At 36.3% G+C, this 10,513-nt stretch overlaps 1 pseudogene; it reads right to left on the bottom strand.

Moving 5' to 3' along the window:
* Positions 1-5,784: 5,784 nt before the first annotated feature.
* The window catches only part of LOC113256624 (60S ribosomal protein L10a-like), a 109,055-nt pseudogene continuing 104,326 nt past the window's right edge, over positions 5,785-10,513 (bottom strand).

Genomic DNA, 10,513 nt, shown 5'->3' with positions numbered 1-10,513 from the left:
TTCTTCATTCAATATACATTTAATTCAGCATCATTTATTGAAAAAAACCTGTTCCTTCCCCAGTGAATAATCTTGTAACTTTTGTCTTAACTACTGTAGGTTTATAGTAAACCTTGAAATCAAGTGATAGGACTCTTTCTTTCTTTTTTTTTTTTTTAAAGATTTTATTTATTTATTTGACAGGGACAGCCAGCAGAGAGGGAACACAAGCAAGGGGAGTGGGAGAGGAAGAAGCAGGCTCCTAGCGGAGGAGCCCGATGTGGGGCTCGATCCCAGAACGCTGGGATCACGCCCTGAGCTGAAGGCAGACGCTTAACGACTGCGCCACCCAGGCGCCTCAGGACTCTTTCAATTTAGTTTTTCTATTTTTGATTGTTTTGGTTATCCTAACCCCTTTGAAATTCCAAATAAATTTTAGAATTACTTTTGTCGATTTCTGTAAGAAAAATCCCAAGGAAATTCTGCTTGGGATTGTTGAATTTGCAGATCCGTTTGAAGAGAACTGACATTTTCATAATATTGAATCTTCTAATTGTGGTATGCCTCTTCATTTATTTATGACTTCTTTAATTTCTCTTGGCAATATCGTGTTGTTTTCAGTGGACAAGTTGTACTGTTTTCCCACTTAAACTCATTCCTGAGTGTTTATGGTTTTTTATGCTATTAGAAACGGTATGTTAAGTTTTAATTTTCTAATTGCTGCTAATATAGAGAAATACAACTGATTTTTGTGTATTGACCATACATCCTACAATCTCACTAAATTCACTTATTAATGCTACTAGTTTTAAAATAATAGATTGTTTTTCATTTTCCATGTGGAAAGCCAAATCATTTGTGAATAAATACTATTTTACTTTTATGCTTTACATTGGTGCTCACTTATTGGGCTACTCAAATTTTTATATTTTTTCTCTGTAAGTTTTTAGAAGTTGTGTTTTTAAAACAATTGTTCATTTCCTATAACTTGTCAATATTATGGACATAAAATTGCTAGTCCTCATTATCCTCTTAATGTCTGTAGTATCTGTTGTGATACCTTTCATTTATTCCTGATATTCATAATTTCTGGGCTTTTTTTCTTTTTGGCCAGTCTTGCTCAGGGTTTATCAATTTGATCAATCTCTTCAAAGAGCCAATTTTCTTTTTTCGTCCATTTTTTATATTATTTTGTATTATTTTGGGTGACCTATGTCATTAATTTCTTCTCTTATCATTACTGTTTTCTTCCTTCTATTTACTTTGCAATAATAATTTACTTAGAATCATATTCTTTAGTTTACAAATCTTTGCTCTTTTCTTTATATTTTATTGTAGAGCTGGCATGGCTTGCTGATAGACCGGATGTGGGGCATGAGAGAAAGAGGTAATCAAGGTTGACTCTAAGGATTGAGGCCTAAGCATCTAGGTGATTTGGTAGTGTTGTGTGCCGTGGTGGGGAATGCTTAGGTAGTAGTATGTTTAATATAGGAAGTCAAGAAGTTAGGTCTGAACGTTTAAGTTATATTGTTGAGTGTGTATTATGAAAGTCAAGGGATGACTCTCTGGCATCGTAAAAGAAGTTTATTGTTCAAATGTTTTCTTGCTAGACTATCCATATGAAGTAGAAAAATAAGAGTTTGAATAAGGAAGTATTCACTAAATAGAACACCATCAGAAGAGAGTTCATCATGTGGTCTTCTGACTTCTGTTTGATTTTAAGTGCAAGAGTTTGACATTTAAAAAAAAATGCGTAATGTGATTCACTGCCCAATTAAGTGTCAAAGGTTTGTTTGGAGAGGAAATTAAGGGTATATGACATGTGTTACCAGTTATGTTAAAGGTCAGTAGTGAAACTGTGCTTCACCTACCAATGGCCACTGTATGGTTCTATTACTGGAACAGCATCAGAAAAATAAAATAGTGACCAAAATACAAATAGTGGAAATAGTCATAGGTATGGGTAGTTCTCTGTCTCCAGGATGTGATGATGGTCTTTATATGGAAAAATCTAGTAGCTTATCGGTCAGCTCATCCACTTGTCTATTAGAATATATGTGAGATAAGATGGCGAACTTTAACACCCTGTTGTTTTTTGGAAGTGGGTACAAGTCCAATTAAATATTTTAAAAATTTAATTAGTCTATTAAATTTTTGCCACTGGTTTAGAAAAAGTGAAGTACAGTGAAAATTTCCTTTTCACCCATTTCACACTTGGATTCAGTTTTCTCCCACCCCTGCTCACCAGAAACCACAAATTTTCAGGTATCTTTCTAGAGTGTTTTATGCACATACAAGCAAATATTGATATATATTTATCTTCTTTCTTTTTAATAAAATAGTATATTATGCATAATGTTCTATATACCTTGCTTTCTCACTTAAAAATGCATTCTGGAATTTTTTTTTAGTTGTGTATTATTCTCATCTATAGATGTACCATGTACCATAATTTATATAACCAATCTTCTATTGATGGGCATTTAGATTTTTAAAAAAATATTTTGCTGTTAAAATTAATGCTGTAGTGAATACCCTTGCACTTCAATTATTTATTTGCAGGGAAAATGTCCTACAGGTGGAATTGGTAGATCAAATGGTATTTACATTTGTAAGGTGTTAGATATTGCTTAACTGTCCTCTATTGGGAAGCCCAGATATTCCAAAAGTATTGATTTCTCAAATCCTATATAGTGTTCAACTTGCTGAAAGAAATTTTCTTCTTTGGACTAGAAGAAAGAAGAAGAGAGATAACATTTTTTTTGGAAACTTTTTTCATAAGCAACTTAAACAACTCTTAATGAAACAAAGAAAGGGTATAAAAGAAAAGAAAAATCATTTAAGGTCCTACCACCACATATCATGTGTTATTCTGGTTATTTATGTAAGTGAATTCTCCTCACCACTCCGTGGCATTGATTTCATTTTTCCTGTCCCAAGATGAAACACTAAGGTCCAGAAAGTTTAAATATTTCACCCAAAGTTGCGATAATGGTTGTTCAACAGAATTCAGAAGCGTTTTTCTTCTTTCTTAAGAGGATATGCCTGTAACTGGGGAGATTCTATTTTTTATCATGATCAAACTCCATATGCCCTTTGATGGTAAATCCATCTTCTCCCTGATTCTTGTGTTAGGATGAACTGCTAGGAAAATATATGCTGACCGTTGAGTTCTGATTCACCCCAAACCTGATTGAACTATGAAACTCGTTGTCAGGAGATGTCACAGAGTTAAACTCTCTAGGATAGATTTTTTCATAGTTCTGTAGAATATCTTATCTAATAATAGCATTTGCAGTTATACAGTCTAAGACAAGGCAATCAGACCCTTTGCTTACGGATATAAATTAATTGCTGGCAGAAGTCAGTGAAGAGAAAGAGTGTAAGTTTTGACTAGAGTCCAGTGACCAAAGAGTCTTAATACAGGCAGGCCACTGATTTCTGGGTGACCTGAGGCAAGATATTTAACTGTGACTGTTTTAGCACTCTATCTGTAAAAAGGGGGGGTCATTATTGATAAAAATCACTAACAATGTACTGGGCATAAAATTAGTCATGATTTCTGATGCAGCATGAAATGTGAACTGGGTAAGAGAACAGACTTTGCAGCCAGACAGACCTGGGTTTCAACCTCTTCCTGCTTTTTACTGGGTGTGTGACTTTGAGAATTTTATTAATTTTTCTAAGCCTCCTTTTCTTTATTTGCAAATGAGGATATTAGTAGTACCTGCCGTCTAGGGTTGTTGTAAAAATTAAATGAGGTCACATGGATAAAATATTTAGCATAAGACCTGGAACATAATAAGTACTCATTAAATGGTAGCTGTTGTTGTTGTTGTTGTTGTTATTATTATTTCATGTTACTGCTTATTTCTACCCTGAGATCTCTGTAGCACTGGCTGTTGGGGCAGATTTCTATAATGTGTGAACCAATTTTGTGTGCTTAATATGGCTTTATGCTCAGCTAAATCAAAACATAGAGGTAGAGCTCTACTTGACCTTGTAGGCGATTAGCTTTTGCCTTTTCATGCGTGAGATTTGATTATCTTTATCATTGTCTTAGCTTGTGTTACCTACATATCATAAAATTATCCCAACCTTTTAATGTCCTGTCACAAACATTTATCTTTTTGACCTTCAATGGAATTGTGTAAGATTGCCTGCTCTTGAATGCATCTATCTCATGTAATGTGAAATTACCAGGGTTTAAATTTAATATTTACAACATGGTCACTTGGATGCCATGAGTTTTGATTCATCCTTGCCACTAGATGGCATCATAATAGAACACATTCATTATAGTTATTATCCTTTACTGTCTAGCAAAACATGCCATAGAAATAGAAGCTGTGGAGGAGCCTTCGTACTTGAAACTGAAGTTGAGAGGTTTGAAACAAGGACATTTGTAAGTGGATTTAGTGTTTGAACGTCATGTGGCTGGGGTTCCTCCAAAAGCATACCCTGACAAAAATACTTGTGTGCATGTTTATTTGAGAGGTGATGTTGGAGCAGGAATGAGGGAGTAGGAAGAATGAGATTGGAAATGAGAAAAAGGAGAAGCATAAGGGTGATGTTTTGAGACTGCCATTGTGGACAACAGAGCTTCATTTTACCGAAACATCCTAAGAAACACATAGGATGCCTCTCAGAATTGACTACACAATGATTAGGAGGCAGGAATGTTTATCCATTAACTCTTGCTCATTGGTCAACATTGCTCCCTGCTCTTTCCCTGCACATATGTAAGGTCCAAGAAAACTCCTGCTAGTATCCAAGACAACCATGGGGAAGAAAATAGAAATACTGTGTGGGCTACAGGTGAGATGCTATCAGGTGAAGCAAATCCAGTTTTGCATGGAATTATCTATTCTGACCTGGTTAAAATCAGATGTAAGGCTAGGCGGATGTGACTCAGGGCACCAGATGTGTCTGCTGCAGCTACCTAATAAATCATGTACTCTGTAAATTCTTCCATTTGAAATAAACAGAGAATCCTAATGAACCATCTGCAACTCGAAATCCTTGGGGACTACCCAGTAGGTATTCTGGCAAATGTTTAGTGAATAGAAATATTAATGATTACTTTATGAAATTCACAGGAAGATCTCTTGCCCTTTATAGCCTAGTATGAAAGGCCTAAATCTTGCCCTTTTTATAATTTATAAATCTTGCCTGTACGTAACTCCGTATGGAAGGATTCCCAAACCATTTATCTTTGTGTACTAGGACATAGTAGTGGGAAGTATTTGTTGTTATAGGAACAGGAAGAGTTTGCTAATAGGAAAACATCGGGTGGGGTAGTTTATAGGGATGGAATTGTATTGAACTGGGAGTTAGAGGAGTTCAGGATCTATCTGTGATGTTGGATAAATCATTCAGGTCACCCTAAATTAACTTTTGGGACCTCAGTGTCTTTACCTGTAAAAGGAATATATGGCTGAGTTCAGTCATTTTAAGGTTTCTTCTAGTCCTAAGAGATTATGAAAATTACATATGTAGAAAACCAGTTGACTTTTGTAAATGAGTGCATCATATTCATATCCATGTTTATGTTTTCACATATGATAACTTTTTAGACACTTGGAAGTGATTATCTACTTGAACATGTGGAAATCGCCTTGATCTTTTAAATTTATAAACTTCTTTTTCTGATTCCAGAATGATGTATCAGATATTCAAGTAAATAGAAGAAATACTAATTCTGAGACATGCACAAATAATATATATGAAATCTGTGTGTGTGTATGTGTGTGTGTGTGTGTGTGTGTGTGTTAATGGTGGCAGTAAGGTTTATTAAGCTGTGTCTTAGTGTAAGCACTGGGGCTTGCCCATGGTGCTCTTAATGTATAAAGCCCAGACACTCTGCCAATTCTTTTTGAACAATGACACTAGAAAATTGACAGCTAAGCAGACATTGTACAAAAGCCCATCATTTATCATCTATGTGTGGCCAATTTCCCGCTGCCAGACACAACACCTTCCTCATTTGGAATTTGATGATGAGACTTCACTTCATCAACTTTGGCCACCATGTTCTTATTGTGGGTCAGTAAAGAAGGAAACTTGCCAGGCTCATTCAGGCCTCGGCCCAGGATTCATGGGATCTGCTTGACCAGATATTCCAACACCAAAAAGGCATCGTACTTCTTGACGTACATCATACTTGATGAATTTGTTATTCTTGTTGAGGTTCTTCGATGTTTCAATGTCCACGTGGGAGATATCCACAGCTTGGCCTTATCATAGTGCTGCTGGTCCCCCACAACACACACAGAGAACTTGGGGCAGGGAGTGAACTTAAGCCTGATGGTGCCCAAGAAGCATTTGTCATTCTGAGCATCATAGTTCTTCAAGTTGATCTGCTACTCCATGGTGTCCAAAAACTTCTGGTGCTTCCACTGGTTCCTGTGTGGGACTCCTGCACTGCCTTGTAAAGGGTGTCACAGGAGACTTTGCTCCTCACTGTGCCTCATGCTGCAGTAACTGCAAAAGAGCAAAATCTCTCTCTCTTTTTATTTTTTTATTTTTTATTTTTTGGTCATTTGGCATTCTTTTATACATAATTAATGACTATTTTAATGGAGGCCAGAAGAAAGATAAAAGAACTTTTAGAGGTAGGATAATCATATCATTTATTGCATAGTGGACACTTTTGAGAGTGAAAGAGGGCAAAAATGATTGTTGTTTCAGAATAAGAGCCATAAATCAGAAGCATCCCAGATACTAAACTGGATTATAGTATCACTCTACTTAAAGGTTGATTTCAACTTTGTTACTGGTTGAGCAATAGGAAGGTAGATTAAAACCTAATTCTCTAGTATTAGAATAACCTCCCCACTGAGCAAAACTATAAAATCTCAATAAAATTCAAAATAATAACTGTTTGAAGCCATCAGACAATAATCAAAGTGTCCAAAACTTGAAGGGCCAGCATCTCAAGAAGATGGGGGAAAAGCATAAGGTGAGTCCTACATTTACTGATGCTTTTGCTTTTGGAACATTTGTTAATTTCCCTTGTGGGGAATAGAGCTTGAAGAGAAAGCAGAGACCTAGAGCTTGCAGCAATATCGCTAGGATAGGGAACCACAAATTTAACTTCAGGGCTATTAATGTAGCCGAGACTTATGAGGCCAAGATCCTGAAGAAACAGGAATTTCAGAGAAGCGATCTGGAATTCTCTATACAATTTCCCTTCAAATTAAGGGAAAGGTGAAACAAATCTAAGTTTGCTTTGAATTATCTATTCTAACCTAAAATCAGACATAAGGCTAATTCCTAAGCTTGAGCATGAGTGGAGTGAGAGCCTAAGAAACCCAGAAAAAAGTAGTTGCTAAGCAGTTAAAAAGCTAATCAGAGCTTTTGGCAGCCTCACTGCTAAGGAGAGACAAAAATTTTAATTTAGAACCTGCCAAGGAGAAGAGATCTCAGTAAATTCCCCAGGTTTTAAAAATAGACCTCTGAAATATCATGGCTGGTGATAGGGATAAATCAGTAATAGATCAGCCCTCACAAAGTCTTTTTTTATTTTTTATTTTTTATTAAGTAGGCTTCACGCCTAGCATGGAGCCCAGTGCAGGGCTTGAATTCACGACCCTGAGATCAAGACCTGAGCTGAGATCAAGAGTCAGATGCTTAACTGGATGGCCCACCTAAGCACCCCAGCCCTCACAAAGTCTTAAAAGTAGCCTCCAATTATTCCAGTTTTAATTGGATCAAAATTTCCTGCCTGTTAGGCGAAGAAAGTAAAATATTCTCTGGATAACTATAACATCATCTATAGTCTCTGTAATCATTCATGCCTAATGTCAACATTCGGTCCAAAATCACTGGCTATTCCAGGAAACAGGACCAAATGACAAAAACCTATGAAAAAAACCCTGACAATAGAAATAGGTCTGTTAGCAATGCAATATCAGGGTTAACAGAGATATAATTTAGAAATAGCATGGTTAACATGTTAAATAAATGAAGTAAAATAATAGAGAATGTCACCATGAAATTAAAATCTAGAAGTATAACTAAATAAAAGTTCTAGAGCAGAAAGAATTAAGAAGTCAAAAAATGAGTTTAACTGCAGATTAAACACAGCAGAATAGAGAGTTAATGAGCTGAAAGTAGGTAGGTAGAAAATATTGCTTGAAGTGCAGAGAGGAAAAATAAATAGAAAATAAAGATAAGAGCATAGAGCCCACATAAAACTTTGTAAAAATATCTAATGTATAAGAGGGGAAAATGAAGCAGAAGAAATATTGAAGATACAATGGCCAAATAATTTTCAAAACTAATGAAAGATATCAAACTCCAGATTCATGAAGCCTTATAAACCCCAAACAGAATAAATACAAAATATCACTGGAAAAAATGATGACGCCTATAAAGAGAAAATCTAAATCATATTCCAAGAAAAAATAGGTGAATGTCCTCTAAAAGAGCAACAATAAACTGACGACCTTTCAAAAAAAATGATGAAAAAATAAAACAACAAAATCAGAAAGGGAGACAAACCATAAGAGACTCTTAATCATAGGAAACAAACCGAGGTTTGCTGGAGGGGAGGTGGGGGGATGGGGTAACTGGGTGATGGACATTAAGGAGTAGCACTGGGCATTATATAAGAATAATGAATCACTGAACTCTCCCTCTGAAACTAATAATACATTATATGTTAATTAATTGAATTTAAATTAAAAAAAATGATGAAAGCTAGCAGATAACCAATGATATATATATAAACACCAGGAAGAAAATAATTGCTAAAGAAGAATTCTGTGTCTGGTGAAAAAACCTTTCAAAAATGAGGGTGAAATAAAGACACTTTCGTTCAAATAAACATGGAGAGAAATCATTGCTAGAAAGCCCATACTAAGATAGGCACTAAGGGAAAGTCTTTGCAGAAAGTTAATGATCTTAGGGGTGCCTGGCAGGCTCAGTCAGTTAAGTGTCTGCCTTCAGCTCAGGTCATGGTCCCAGGGTCCTAGGATGGAGCCCCGCATCGGGCTCCCCGCTCAGTGGAGAGTCTGCTTCTCTCTCTGCCTCTCCGCCTGGCTTGTGTGCTCTCTCTCTCTCAAGTAAATAAATAAAATCTTAAAAAAAAAAAAAAAGAAAGTTAATGATCTTAGCATGGAAATGCAGGAAGGAATGAAGAGCAGCAGAAAAGATAGATATATGGATAACTCCGAATATATACTGACTCTTTAAGTCAATAATAAGGTCTAGTGGGTTTAAACAATATGCAGAATTGGGGTGCCTGGTGGCACAGTTGGTTAAATGTTGGACTCGTGGTTTCAGCTCAGTTCATAATCTCAGGGTTGTGGGATTGAGCCCCGTGTGGGCCTCTATGCTCAGCATGGAGTCTGCTTAAGACTCCCTCCAGGGAGTGAGTTAAGATGGGGGAGTACTAGGGGGACCCTGAGCTTGCCTTGTCCCTCAAAAACTCTCTCTCCTTCTCTCTCTCTGCGCCTCCCCAGCTAAAATAAATAAATAATTTAAAAAATAAACAATATGCAGAATTAAAGTACCTGACAGCAGTAGTACAAAAGGCAGAAAAAGAGTAATGGGAATTAAGGTGTGAGATTATCAGGGAAGTGGTACAATTACTAATTTAAGGTAGATTATTAAGTTCTGAATGTATGTTGCAATAGTTAAGGTAAATACTAAATGAACAAAAAAAATCTATAACAATCTAATAAAAGGGAGAAAATGGAATGGTTAAATAATTGATCAATCAGGGGCGCCTGGGTGGCACAGCGGTTAAGCGTCTGCCTTCGGCTCAGGGCGTGATCCCAGCATTATGGGATCGAGCCCCACATCAGGCTCCTCCGCTATGAGCCTGCTTCTTCCTCTCCCACTCCCCCTGCTTGTGTTCCCTCTCTCTCTGTCTCTATCTCTATCGAATAAATAAATAAAATCTTAAAAAAAATAATTGATTAATCAAGCAGAATGCAAGAAAGGAGGAAAAAAGAACAAGAAGATCAGATACATGAAAAATAGTAATGTGGCAGATTTAAATTCAAATATATTAGTACAGACATTCTCTGATTTATGATGACTTGACAGGACTTTTTGGGTGTGAAAGCAATCTGACTTCTGTAGAAATTGTACTTCAAATTCTGAATTTTGATGTTTTCCTAAGCTAGTGATATGCAGGCTGGTGCTGTCTTATGTTGCTGGGAGTGGCAGCCCTGGCACTCAGCCACAGATTCATGAAGGTAAACAAACAATACACTTACAACCATTCTGTACTCAGACAGTCATTCTGTTTTTCACTTTCAGTAGAGTATTCAATAAATCACATGAGATATTCAACACTTTATTGTAGACTAGGCTTTGTGTTAGATGATTTTGTCCAACTGTAGGCCAGTGTAAATGTTCTGAACATGTTTAAGGTAGGCTACGATGTTTGATGGGTTAGGTGAATCAAATGCATTTTCAGCTTATGATATTTTCAACTTACAATGGATTTATCAGGATGCAACCCCATTATAAGTTTGAGGAAGATCTGTAATTATATTACATGTGAATGGGTAAAATATTT

The sequence above is a fragment of the Ursus arctos genome, unplaced genomic scaffold (assembly GCF_023065955.2).
Source record: "Ursus arctos isolate Adak ecotype North America unplaced genomic scaffold, UrsArc2.0 scaffold_14, whole genome shotgun sequence".
Taxonomy (NCBI): domain Eukaryota; kingdom Metazoa; phylum Chordata; class Mammalia; order Carnivora; family Ursidae; genus Ursus; species Ursus arctos.
The sequence above is the reverse complement of the archived record's forward strand: the minus strand, read 5'-3'. Positions and strand labels throughout refer to the sequence as shown.